The sequence below is a fragment of the Peromyscus leucopus genome, chromosome 1 (genome assembly GCF_004664715.2).
Source record: "Peromyscus leucopus breed LL Stock chromosome 1, UCI_PerLeu_2.1, whole genome shotgun sequence".
Taxonomy (NCBI): Eukaryota; Metazoa; Chordata; class Mammalia; order Rodentia; family Cricetidae; genus Peromyscus; species Peromyscus leucopus.
Window position 1 is genome coordinate 5,300,485 of NC_051063.1, and position 13,119 is coordinate 5,313,603.

Here is a 13,119-nt window from a genome sequence, read left to right on the forward strand (position 1 = left end):
GATCCAGAAATAAGTCCATACATCTATGGACACCTGACTTGTTTGATGAAAAAGCCAGAAATACACAATGGTAAAAAAGACAGCATCTTTAACAAATGGTGCTGGTCATACTGGATGGCTACAAATAGATCCTTACTTATCACCCTGCACAAAACTCAACTCCAAATGGATCAAAGACCTCAACATAAAACCAGATACACTAAACCTGATAGAAAAGTAAAAAGTGGGGAATAGTCTTGAACTCATTCGCACAAGGAAAGACCTTCTGAACAGAACACTGATAGCATAGGCACTAAGATTAACAATTAATAAATGGGACCTCATGGAACTAAAAGCTTCTGCATGGCAAAGGACACAGTCATTCAGACTAAGTCACAGCCTACAAAATGGGAAAAGACTTTTACCAACTATGTATCTGATAGAAAGCTAATATCCAAAATACATAAAAACTAAACTAAACTAAACAAACGAACAAACAAAAACCTGAGCATGAAGAAAACAAATATCTCAGTTAAAAAGTGGGGTATAGATTTAAATAGGAAATTTTCAAAAGAGAAAACTCAAATGGCTGAGAAACACAAAGAAATGTTTAACATCCTTACTCATCAGGGAAATGCAAATCAAGACTAAGATGGCTAAGATCAATAAAACAAATAACAGCTCATGCTGGTGAGGATGTGGAGAAAGAGCAACACTTATACACTGCTGGTGGGGGTGTTAACTTGCACAACTACTGTGGAACATTAGTGTGGTGGTTCCTCACAAAGACGGAAATAGATCTACCTCAGCTATACTACTCTTGGGCAAAGGAGGCTTCATTCTACTAGAGACACTTGCTCAACCATGTTCATTGGTGCTCTACTCAGCCTGAAATTAGAAACAACCTATATGTCCTTCAGTGGATGAATGGATAAAAGAAATGTGCAACATTTACAAAATGGAATATTACTCAACTGTTAAAAAATGAAATCATGAAATTCATAGGTAAATGGATAAAACTAGGAAAAAAACAATCATACTCAGAAAGACAAATATTTATCTGCTTATATGTGGATGTTGGCTGTTAAGTCTTTGACAAACAAGCTAGTCCATATAAATCACAGAGGTTTGACATACAGTAAGGGACTAGTGGGGAGTGATGGGTTTTCTTAGAAAGAGGAAAATGAATAGATAGTTTAGATGAATAGGGAAGGCTGGAATGGGATGATGAAACAGGGAGGGAGAGGGGAAGGGGTTGTGCATGGCATATCAAGTTGCCTTAAGACCAAGCACCTCCTCCTGTATTCAGGCTGGGAAAGGCAATCCAGCAAGGGGAATAGGTTCCCAAGAGCCAAAGCACTGGGGACAGCCCTGCTCCCATTGCTGGAAATGCCACATATAGACCAAACTACACAACGGTTGCATACATATGGAAGGCTGAGGTCAGTCCATGCAGGCTCCTGGTTGTTGGTTCAGACTCTCTGAGTTCCCATGAGCCAGGCTAGTGGTTTCTGTGGGTTTTAATACTAATAAAATGAGAAATTTCAAAGTAAATGTGGTGACAAACATTTAAAATACAGTGCAAATGAGAAAAAAAATTAAGATTGAAATTATACTGACATCCTTGTCACCAGTCACTATGGGATGGAACTTGACACCCTCAGTAAAATAAGGAAAATTTAAATTCTTATAAATTCATGTAAATATGCTAAATTAATAATAACAATTAAAAAGTAAAAAAAGATATTAAGACAAATGACAGTGAAAATACATTATTTCCATGTGCAGTAAAAGTATGTCTCAAGAAGGAAGGTTCCATGGAAACAAAAGCTTATATGATCACTAAATCATACTCCAGCAATTTCTGATCAGTTTCTGGTCCACCAAGGTGTCAAATTTTTGTGTGTTTGTGTCATATTCATTCTCAACACTGCAGATTTTAAGCACATACCATGTGACACATCCCTGGAGCTCTATAGTGCATGATGCCTATCTAAGTTTCTGTGGGCTCCCGATGTTTGTAACAACCCAGCAGGACGGCTTTTGGTTCAGGGTATCTGAGGTGGCAGGGTCTTATCCTATGGGCTCAAGCCATTCATCGGCTTAATATTAACAAAGAGGAGTTAAAGAAGTGTCTGCTCACAGAGGGAGGGTGGAATAGATAGAGTCACTGTGGTGTTTGCTATTGTTCCTAAGAACAAGCTGGAACTCAGTAACTTTCATCAAATTTGGGTGGTATGTGTGGGATGGCAATGTATAAAATCTAGGCTATATGAATATATGTATCTGGGGTGTGAGAAGATCACTTTAAGGATCCTGGTGATGCAGACTCCAGGTTCAAAAGGACACTCCAGGGTTGTTGAAAGTGTTAGGTATAGGGATAAACACAGGTATAAGGATAAACAAGTTTCAACCTAGACCTCAAATCTGGTGGATCACATAACCTGGGTGTCTTGATTTGTGATGGTGTGCATCCAATACGGGCAACCTTTCCACTGGCGTTCACTTACTTAGAAGATTCTCCGACGTGAAGCCGGGCAAACTGCCTAGACGTCTGAATCTCTCCCAAAGACATAGATGAGCTTGGCTATCGCAATTCAGCTACTGTTACCAGAAAAACATTCCTAGCAATGGGAGAACTCAGGATGAGAGAGTCCAGGGGCCATGGCCTCGAAACCTGTCCTTGGTGTGACCCCGTCTGAGTCTTAATGGCACCTGGGTCAAGGCTCCCACACTCACATCAGGGCCAGTGGTGTGGTCTGGTGGACAGTGCCCTCTGTGGGGGGCCTCGCAGCCTCGCAGCCAGGGAAGCCTGGTGGACACTGCTGCCTGGGTGGTACCCCTTCATCCCCCACTCGGGAGAATCTAAAGCTGCGGTTGTGGGCAAGAGCTTGGTTACTAAGGGCGCTACGCAAGAGGCCCACGTGGGCACCGGGCACAGTGGCGGTGGCACGCAGCAGCCCTGCTGATTCCACAGTTCATCTGAGGATAAAGGGAGCAGCTGCCAAACACACAGCTGTCCTAGAAGTGCCAGTATCTTATTCTCTGTCCTTGTCCCTTCGCGCCACACAGCTCGGGTGGAGTGGGGGGAGTCACTGTGTCAGCCTCTACCACCGAGTGTTGGCGACCCAGTGCCCGTCCGAGACCGCCCTTTTTGAAGAAGCACACACCTTGTCACTAGGTTGGAGAAAATTGATTTCCCCCTTCAGCAAGTATCATTTGCAAACAGGGTCTTGGTTAGGGGTGGGACTTTGTGCCCACTTCCCCTCTTCCTTGCTGGGATTTTGTCTGGCTTGAATTTGTGCATGCTTTTTTTTTTTTTTTTTTTTTTAATTTTTTTCTTTTATTTTACAATACTATTCAGTTCTACATTACTATTCAGTTCTACATAACAGCCACAGATTCCCTTGTTCTCCCCCTTCCTGCCCCCTCCCCTTCCCCCCAGCCCACCCCCCATTCCCACCTCCTCCAGATCAAGGCCACCCCGAGGACTGCGATCGACCTGATAGACTCAGTCCAGGCAGGTCCAGTCCCCTCCTCCCAGATTGAGCCAAGCATCCCTGTATAAGTCCCAGGTTTCAAACAGCTATCTCATGCAGCAAGCCCAGGCATGCTTTTAGTTGATTAACACAAGATGGATTCCATGTTTCCCTGTGTGTGTGTTGTTACTGCTTAGTGTTTTTTTTTTTTTTTTTTTTTTTTCTCTGATTTTTTTTTTTTTTTTTTCTTTTGAGAGTGAGAAACAATATGAAGTTGGGTGGGTAGGGAGACGGGAAATATCTGGGAAGACTTCTGGAAGGGGAAAGATCTGATAAACTATAGCACACCTCCCAGTATGTGGGAGGAAGAGGCAGGCAGGTATCTGTGAGTTCCAGGCCATCCTGGTCTACAGAGTGAGTTCTAGGACAGGCACCAAAGATACACAAAGATACACAAAGAAACCCTGTCTCGAAAAACCTATATACATAATACATACATACATACCTACATATAGCGTATGGAAAGTTAAAAAAAAAAAAGCCATTAGGGTGTTTGGCCATCCTATCACCAGAGTAGGTCAGTCCCGGCTGTCTCTCGACCATTGCCAGCAGTCTTTTGTGGGGGTATCTTTGTGGATTTCTGTGGGCCTCTTTAGCTCTTTGTTTCTTCCTTTTCTCATGTGGTCTTCATTTACCATGGTCTCCTATTCCTTGTTCTCCCTCTCTGTTCTTGATCCAGCTGGGATCTCCCGCTCTCTTTTCCTTGACCCTCGCCCTTCATTGCTCCCACTCATGTCCAGGCTGTTCATGTAGATCTCATCCATTTCTCTGTGTCTTTCTTGGGGTCCCGTTTTCCAGGTAGTCTCACTGGTGATGTGAGTAGCAGTCCAGTCATCCTTGTTCCACATCTAGCATCTTCCTATGAGTGAGTACATACCATATTTGTCTTTCTGAGTCTGGGTTACCTCACTCAGGATGATTTTTTCTAGATCCATCCATTTGCCTGCAAAGCTCATGATGTCATTGTTTTTCTCTGCTGAGTAGTATTCCATTGTGTATATGTGCCACAATTTATTTATCCATTCTTCAGTTGAAGGGCATCTAGGTTGTTTCCAGGTTTTGGCTATTACAAACAATGCTGATATGAACATAGCATCTGGATGCAGACATCCATGGCTAGGCCCCGGGTGAAGCGCTGGGAGTCTAATTAGTGAGAAAGAGGAGGGTTTATATGAGCGAGAATTGTTGAAACTAAGGTTGGATAAAGCACAGGGACAAATAACCAAATGAATGGAAACACATGAACTATGAACCAAAGGCTAAGGGGCCCCCAACTGGATTAGGCCCTCTGAATAGGTGAGACAGTTGATTGGCATGATCTGTTTGGGAGGCATCTGGGCAGTGGTACCAGATCCTGGGCTCATTGCATGAGTTAGCTGTTTGAAACCTGGGACTTATGCAGGGAACGCTTGACTCAATCTGGGAGGAGGGGACTGGACCTGCCTGGACTGAGTCTATCAGGTCGATCCCAGTCCTCCGGGGAAACCTTGATCTGGAGGAGGTGGGAATGGGAGGTGTGCCGGGGGGATGGGGAGGGGGGCTGTAAGGGAGAGAACAAGGGAATCTGTGGCTATTATGTAGAACTGAATAGTATTGTAAAATAAATAATAATAATTAAAAAAAACATGAAAAAAAAGAAACATAGGGATAGAAGGGGGCAAACAACAACTGCTGAGAGAAGGAGATCTGTCTTCCTGGGGAATGAGGCCCCTGATTGGTTACCCAATACTAAGTGGTTACCCTAGAAACATATACATGTAGGCAACACTGAAGGAACTCAGCAAGGCTGTATTTATATGTTTATTCATTTATATAGGAGGGCTTTGGGGGGAGGAGTGGGAAGGACATAGGAGGAGTAGGGAAATCATGTAATTATATATATATATTTTTTTAAATAAAAACAATTTCTGAAAGCTCCCATACCCCAAGAAACTAGATGTGGTGAACACAACCTTGTAAGCATTTTCCATTTAACTTTTTGGTTACTCAGTCTCTCCTTTGGCAGAATAGGTACTTCACAAATTTGTGCTACAGCAGTTTGAAGATCAAGATTATTTTATAAACACATTCCCACATTACCTATGTCCCTCACAGGGAGCTTCCTATTTAGTGTTCAGTCATATATGGTAGGAACAAGTGATTCTTATTTCTAACAGATGATGAATTACAGATAGCAGTTGGCAACAATGTTTTTTTGGTGTATTGGAAATTGATAAATTTTTTAAATAGAATTTAAATTTATTATTCGAAAATTTCATTCATGTATACAGTGAATCTTGATTATATCCACTCTTCCTCCCCTCTCCGACTCATTGGAGATCTCCAACATATCTTCCTCCAAACTTTACTACCTCTCCCCTGTGTAATACACTGAGTCCATAAATGCTGCCTAAGCTGGTAAGTATAGGGCTATTCACTAGGGCAAGAGCAACCTACCAGTGTCACATTTCCAGAGAAAAATGACTGTCCTTCCCCCAGCCACTACCAGCTACCAATAGTTCCTCACCGAGGGGGAAGGCCCCAGGAAGGCCTCCATCCATACTGGGATTTTTAACTGGTTTTACCTTACATAGGTCTTGTGTAGGTAGCCACAGCTGCCATGAGTTTGTGTAACGGCCAAAAGATAGTATTTTGAAGTTTTACCCTTTTCCTCTGGCTCTTACATTCTTTCTGTCATCTCTTCTATGTCTGCTGAGCCTTGGATTGGGGAGGTTGATATGGAGGAGCCATATACAGCTGGACACTTACAGCCCTTTATTCTCAGCACTTTGGCTATGAATCTCTGCATTAACTTCTACTTACTGCCGAAAAAAGCTTCTCTGACCAAGGTTCAGAGCAGTACAGATCTACGGAAATAAATATAAATATTTAGAACACAATTTGACAGCATGAGCACTTAGCAAAATTACAACAGTAGGCTCCCTCTTATGGCCTAACATTCAATGCATTTTCATTGAGGACTTGTATGTGCCAGGCACTGGTCTCAAACAACAATGAAGAAAACTAGTGGAACACCTCTTTGGGGGACTTTATTATAGTGAAAACAGTAGTAAACAAGACCCACAAGAAAATGTCATGTCAGAATTAGTGAACGCTAAGGAGAAAAAATAAATCTTAGTACAGAGGTATATGGGGTGCATGGTAATGGGAGGGGTACACAAGAGCCTCGCTGACGGGGGAAATGTGATCAAAGGCATAAAGAAGCGGACAGAGAGAAGCTCAGGGATACCTGGGGCAAGCAGAGGGCAGGGATCAGGTCTGTGTAGCAGGAATCTTAAAAGTTCTTATTAATAAAAACAAACCCGAGGCCAGTTATTGGGGTGAATGCTGGAAGATCAGAGAAGTAGAACAAGCCACAGCTAACCTCACTTCCCAATTCCTCAGCTGATCCTGTTTCCTCAGACTGGAAGCTTCTGTGTCCTCATCCCAATGAATCTCAGCTGAACTGTGCTCCTCGAAAGCCTGAATGCTTAACCAGCCAAAAGCTTCTAGTTTCTGGTCTTCACGCCTTATATATCTTCCTGCTTTCTGCCATCTGGGATTAAAGGTGTGAGTCACCATGCCTTGTTGTGGATATCGTTCTATATAAATAAAACACTGATGGCCAGTGACCAGGCAGGAAGTATAGGCGGGACAAAGAGAGAGGAGAATTGGGGAAACAGGAAGAACGGGGGAGAGACACTGCAGCCACCGCCATGACCAGCAGCATGTGAAGATGCCAGTAAGCCACCAGCCACGTGGCAAGGTATAGATTTATAAAAATGGGTTAATTTAAGCTATAAGAACAGTTAGCAAGAAGCCTGCCGTGGCCATACAGTTTGTATGCAAAATAAGTCTCTGTGTTTACTTGGTTGGGTCTGAGTGGCTGTGGGACTGGCGGGTGACAAAGATTTGTCCTGACTGTGGGCAAGGCAGGAAAACTCTAGCAACAAATGGCGCCCAATGTGGGGCAAGAGTTTCCACCTAAAACCTGAGTAAAAAGATTCTAAAACGGAGCTAAAAACAGTTCCTAGTTGTCTCTTTCAAGTTAGTGGCAGCATGTGTGTTTGAGCTACTAGCTACTATGGCGGGTTCCTGGCTTGTACACTTGACCTGCAGTATGGCAAGAATGAGGCCTCTGCAAGTGGCACATTAAGCTGTGTGGTGGATTTAGCCTTTGCTAGTACAAAACAAAAAGAGATTTCTGGGCTACACGCTGCCTTGATAGAAGCATAGATCCACTATTTCTGAGAGTTGATGGCTCCCAGAGCTGGCGGAAAATGTACCACCACCATGTTGGGAAGCTAAAGTGGGTGGAGCCAGCAGCCACAGTGCCAGTGCTGTTTCAGGCTTAAAAGGCTGAAGTTTAAAGCAATAGGCTCAAGGTAATATAAAAAAATAAGCCACGTAAAGATGGCTACCACACAGAGAATCTGGATTATGTTCTCTTTGATATTCGTAACTAAAAAAAAACAACATTTGATTACAAAAGCTGTTCAGTTATGCAAAATGTATATTTTAAAGGTACCTTGACTTCAAAATTTGGATATAAGGATATGTTACTTTGGAAAAGAGGTTCTGCTTTTGTTTTCACAGAAAGCCAGAGGCTATAGATTTGTTCCAGATTAAGATACATCAGGTTTGACCAGCCAAGACCCCCTGAAAGATCTCTGATGACACCATGGCCCAGATGATCTAACATCCAGAGAGGTTTCAAGGCAACTGGTTCACACAATACAGCCTCACGGACTACCCGATAGGCCTAAAATTTTGTGTCCCCATAAGATACAGCGCCCCCCTCCAGCAGGAAGTAGTAAGAGATGCTATGCCCAAATACCCAAATATACGAAGCTGGCTTTAGAGGTGGAATTGACTCACTCCCCCTCTAAACCCAGACATATTTTTAAAAAAAATGGTTAAGATTCTTCTGTCCCAAATCAAAAGAGCCCTCTGGTATGGGACATAGAAAAACCAATATTTTTATTTAAAACAGGTTGATTATAAATGTGATCTCTTTCTAAAAAAGAAAAGGGAATATGATATAGATATATAGGATATAGAGATGATAAGATAAAAGGGTAGATTAATGAACCTACTTTTAAAGAACAACTTGTTTAAAATGTTTTACATTGGTATAGATTTTAGTTTATGTTTAAAATGTTTTACATTGGTATAAATTTTAGTTTATTGATACAAACTTAAAGTTAATTTTGTTATACTGTGTATATATATATATATATATATTTCTATTCTTGTTTGAGGTATTATGTTTATGTAACTCATTTAAAATTGTAATGGATAAATAAGAAATAGATTAATAATTAGTCATCTATGATAATCATATTTGTAGCCATGTTAGTTGTCTTCTAGGTATACATAGATATATTTCAGATAGATAGGCAATCTTCAAACACTTCATAGACCTAGAGAATATGGCATTTAAATAACTTAGAATTCTGTTGACATGAGACACAATTGCTCCTGGCTGCACCAATTTGATCCCGAGAGAATGTTGGGCTTCTAAGACATTTCCATTTGGAAGTTTGTCTTCTTGGCACAAAATGGCCTACTGGGCAAAGAACTGCCCTTGCCTCAACTGCTGACAGTACAAATGCAATACTGTCCTTCCTGGACAAGCAGGACACAAGGAAAGCGACCACTGTACTCTGCCAAGACAGGGTAAGATGGTCTTTCAGAATTCCTGCTTATAAAAATGGTCTATCAGATACTCTAGGCCTGTAGCCACTTTGAATGCACCAACAATGCTGAGAAACATTAGGTGACTGTCCAGGCTGCCAGCTGTCTCTGTCTACTCTTGCAAGATTCCTGAAAGTTGCTTACATCCATCTACCATTTCTCAGGTACCATTATGTTCCTTCTCAGGTCTTTGATATGGTTGAAGACTAGATAGTTGTAATTTCCTCAATTATGATAAAAGATAAGTTAGATATAAAACCTTAAACTCACAAATATAAGATACATAGGACATCTTCTTTAATATTGTAACTGCAATTCTTGCTCAATAATTGTTTTGTTATATGTAATTTTACCATGTTAAAGTTAAAACCTTCCTTTTTAAAAAAAGAAGAAAAGGGGAAGTTCTGTGGATATTGTTCTATATAAATAAAACACTGATGGCCAGTGACCAGGCAGGAAGTATAGGCGGGACAAAGAGAGAGGAGAATTGGGGAAACAGGAAGAACGGGGGAGAGACACTGCAGCCACCGCCATGACCAGCAGCATGTGAACATGCCGGTAAGCCACCAGCAGCCACGTGGCAAGGTATAGATTTATAAAAATGGGTTAATTTAAGCTATAAGAACAGTTAGCAAGAAGCCTGCCGTGGCCATACAGTTTGTATGCAATATAAGTCTCTGTGTTGACTTGGTTGGGTCTGAGTGGCTGTGGGACTGGCGGGTGACAAAGATTTGTCCTGACTGTGGGCAAGGCAGGAAAACTCTAGCAACAATGCCTGGCTGTTTCCAATGCGACCTTGAACTCACGGAGATCCAGAGGGATTTCTGCCTCTGGAATGCTAGGATTAAAGGCATGTGCTACCACTGCCTAACCTCTATGTTTAATATTGTGGCTGTTCTGTCTCTGACCCCAGATAAGTTTATTAGAGTGCACAATATTTTGGGGAATGCAATACCACCACAGGTCTGGCAAGAAGCCAGTCTCCCAAGATATTCTAGGAGGAGGCTCATGCAGGGAGGGAGGACAGGGAACCAGGGAGATGATGAGGGAAGTTTGAAGTCCTGTTAGGATCTTGGGTTTACTGAGATTTTGTGGACACACAGAAACATATATGATGAATCCCATTTAACCATCCCACTTAACCTCAAAGTTATAATTTGAAGCTTTGTTTTATCACCTCTCCTTGTCCTTCATTAAGTTTGCTCTGGACCAGAAAGTACATCATTTCCAGTGACATTTGACACGTGTTCTAACAGGTAAGAGAAGGGATCACCGAGAATGAGGGGACAGACAGGACGTAAAAACAGGAGAGATGGATGACTTTAAGGAAACATTATCTTTTGGACATGGCAGGGCAGCTACACACATGAACTCACAGCATTTGTCACAGCATGTACAAAACTTGTGCAAGCCCACACCAGACCAAATTCTAACAGGCAGAGGGGCATGCAATCCCACCCCTAGCCATGAAGCTACTGGCAACTGTTAGTTGCTGGGGGAGAGAGAGAGAGAGAGAGAGAGAGAGAGAGAGAGAGAGAGAGAGAGAGAGAGAGAGAGAAGCCCTTAGTAAGTTGATGACTCTCCAGTGGAAGACCACACATCCAAGAATGTGTATTTGGGCAACACACACGGGTCTTGAAGGATTAAAACAAAAAGGACACAAAGTTGAGTGTGTAGGAAAGGGGTAAGTTGGGGAAGAGGTAGAAAAGAGGGTGAATATGATTAACACACATTGAATAAAACTCTCAAATAACTAGTAATAAAATAAAGGAAAACAACAACAACAAAGAAGTGATAGGGGTAGGAAGAGCCCCAGTGTGAGCTCCCCATATGCTGCAGGGCTCTGACAGTCAACTCAAGCCTGAGGACAAGAGTAGACAGCTGATGGCTGTCAGTGTAGCAGCAGCATCTGTAAAAGACACAAATCCCTGCCACATGAGAGCTCCGGCTTAACAGCCAGAGTCCTGAGTATGAACAAGCCAGAAAGAGCAGGCAGAAGCTGGCAAAGATGACTGGAATCACTGGGAACATCCAAAAGTTAGAGGTTGATAGCTCTTCCCTCATAGATCCTAAGTCTTACCTTGCTGTGTGCCCACATTCAACCAGCTAGGGCCCAGCTGGTTTCTCAATAAATTCTGGCATGCTCAAGGCTTCAATGCACACTTTAGTCATGGAACACTTGATGGAGGAGGAAGACACCAGTCTTCAGAGCCCAGATGCTGGCTCTGGGTATGGACTGTTCATGAGTGCTCAAGACTCGAGGAAGATGGAAACAGGAGATGAACTCAATGGTTTCTCATGCCTGAAGTGTCTGCCCTGGGCGGGAAGCTCCTGGAGAACTCTCTTTGGCATACTGCAGACTTGGTCTGTAAGAGATTGCTCTAGGCTGGCACCCCAAAGCCCCTGGAGATTGCAGACCTGTAACACATGCAACCTCTCACCCCAAGCTTACTGTGGACTTAGAGCTGGAACATGGCCTCTTGCTTAGTGTCTCTTGCCACCAAGGGCCTTGGAATTTTTTCTTTTAAAATTGTGATGCTCTTCTTGCAAATAGTTACCTTATTGTTTCTCTATTATTTTCTACCCACTCCATTCTTGGAAGGAGGGCAGACAAGAACTCAGATGGAAACAGGAGACAGTCTCCACTCACCCAGTGCTTCAGAAAGAACTACCAAACTAGTCTAAAAGGCTACTCCCTTGATAACAAAGGTGGCAATTCACACCTGTAGTCCCAGAATTTAGGAGGCTGAAGAAGGAAGATTGCTGCAAGTTCCTCCCTGCTACAAATCAAACAAATAGATCACAACATAATAGAAGCCTTTAAACTATAGGGCAATTTCTTGGATGAGCATAGAGGCAATTTTAAAAATAAAACCATACAAACTAACTTCAGTGACCTATCAAGGGAGGGTAATTTGGGAATGACCATGGACAAATCACAATGAAATGCATGTATGAACTGTTATAGTAAAACCCATTATTTTGTACATAATAAATAAAAGTGTAAAAAAATGATGACTCATATAATGAAAGCAAATTTTATTTGCAAGGATTCAGGTTGAAATCTCACAGTATCCACATACATCTCAGAAGGGATTTCAGTTGAGGATATATAAAGACCCTTTACAACCTGTAATGAGGATAATAATGTGACCTTATTAAACATTGACAAAAGAGTCTATATCTTCAGAGAAGATTTGCAATGGTCAATAAACTCACAAAAAGAGGTTGAACTCTGTTACTGATTATCTAAATGCAAATCCAAGCCGCACTAACACACCACATCAAGATGCCATTTCCCACCCACTAGGGTAAATATAAGGGAGAAAGACAGACAAAAACAAGTGTTGATGAATATTCTGAGAGCTTGGAACCCATAAACTTTGCTTGTAAATTGTGCAGATACTTTGGAATAAGTAGACTTGAAATAGTAGATGCTCTTCTAAGGGTTGCCTATGTTTTTCCTGTATCATTAGTGATTATTCTCCTTGGTATATATCCCCATAAATTTTAAAACATAACTCCATAAAAACTTGTTCATGAATATTTACGATCACATTATTCATAACAGCCTGTTTTAGTTTCATTTTGTTTGCTGTGAGAAAGGTTCCAGACAAAAGGTAACTTGGGGGAAGAAAGGGTTTATTTTGGCTTACAATTCCAAAAGGACAGAATCCATCCTGGTAGAGAAGGCATGGTAGCAGGAGCCTAAGGTCCGTCTGGAAGTCAGGAGGCAAAGAGAGATCAAGAAAAGTAGCCAGGCTGTAAAACCTCAACCCCTCCCCCTAGTGACATACTACCCCTAGCAAAGCACCTTCTCCTAAACAGCACCACCACTGGGAACCCAGCTTTCAAACACATGAGCCTATGAGAGACATTTCACATTCAAACAACAACACAGCCTCAGATGGCAACAACTGAACAA

At 42.1% G+C, this 13,119-nt stretch overlaps 1 protein-coding gene across 6 annotated transcripts in view; it reads right to left on the reverse strand.

Moving 5' to 3' along the window:
* The window catches only part of LOC114703442 (membrane-spanning 4-domains subfamily A member 12-like), a 44,164-nt gene extending 41,296 nt beyond the window's left edge, over window positions 1–2,868 (reverse strand). For 4 of the 6 annotated variants that reach the window (XM_037204836.1, XM_037204835.1, XM_037204818.1 and 1 more), the window contains exon 1: window positions 2,490–2,868. The gene's annotated coding sequence lies outside the window, so the exon portion shown is untranslated. The remainder of the gene's footprint in view (window positions 1–2,489) is intronic. The other 2 variants (XM_028884291.2, XM_037204826.1) reach the window with 1 other exon arrangement.
* Between the last annotated feature and the right edge of the window lie 10,251 nt (window positions 2,869–13,119).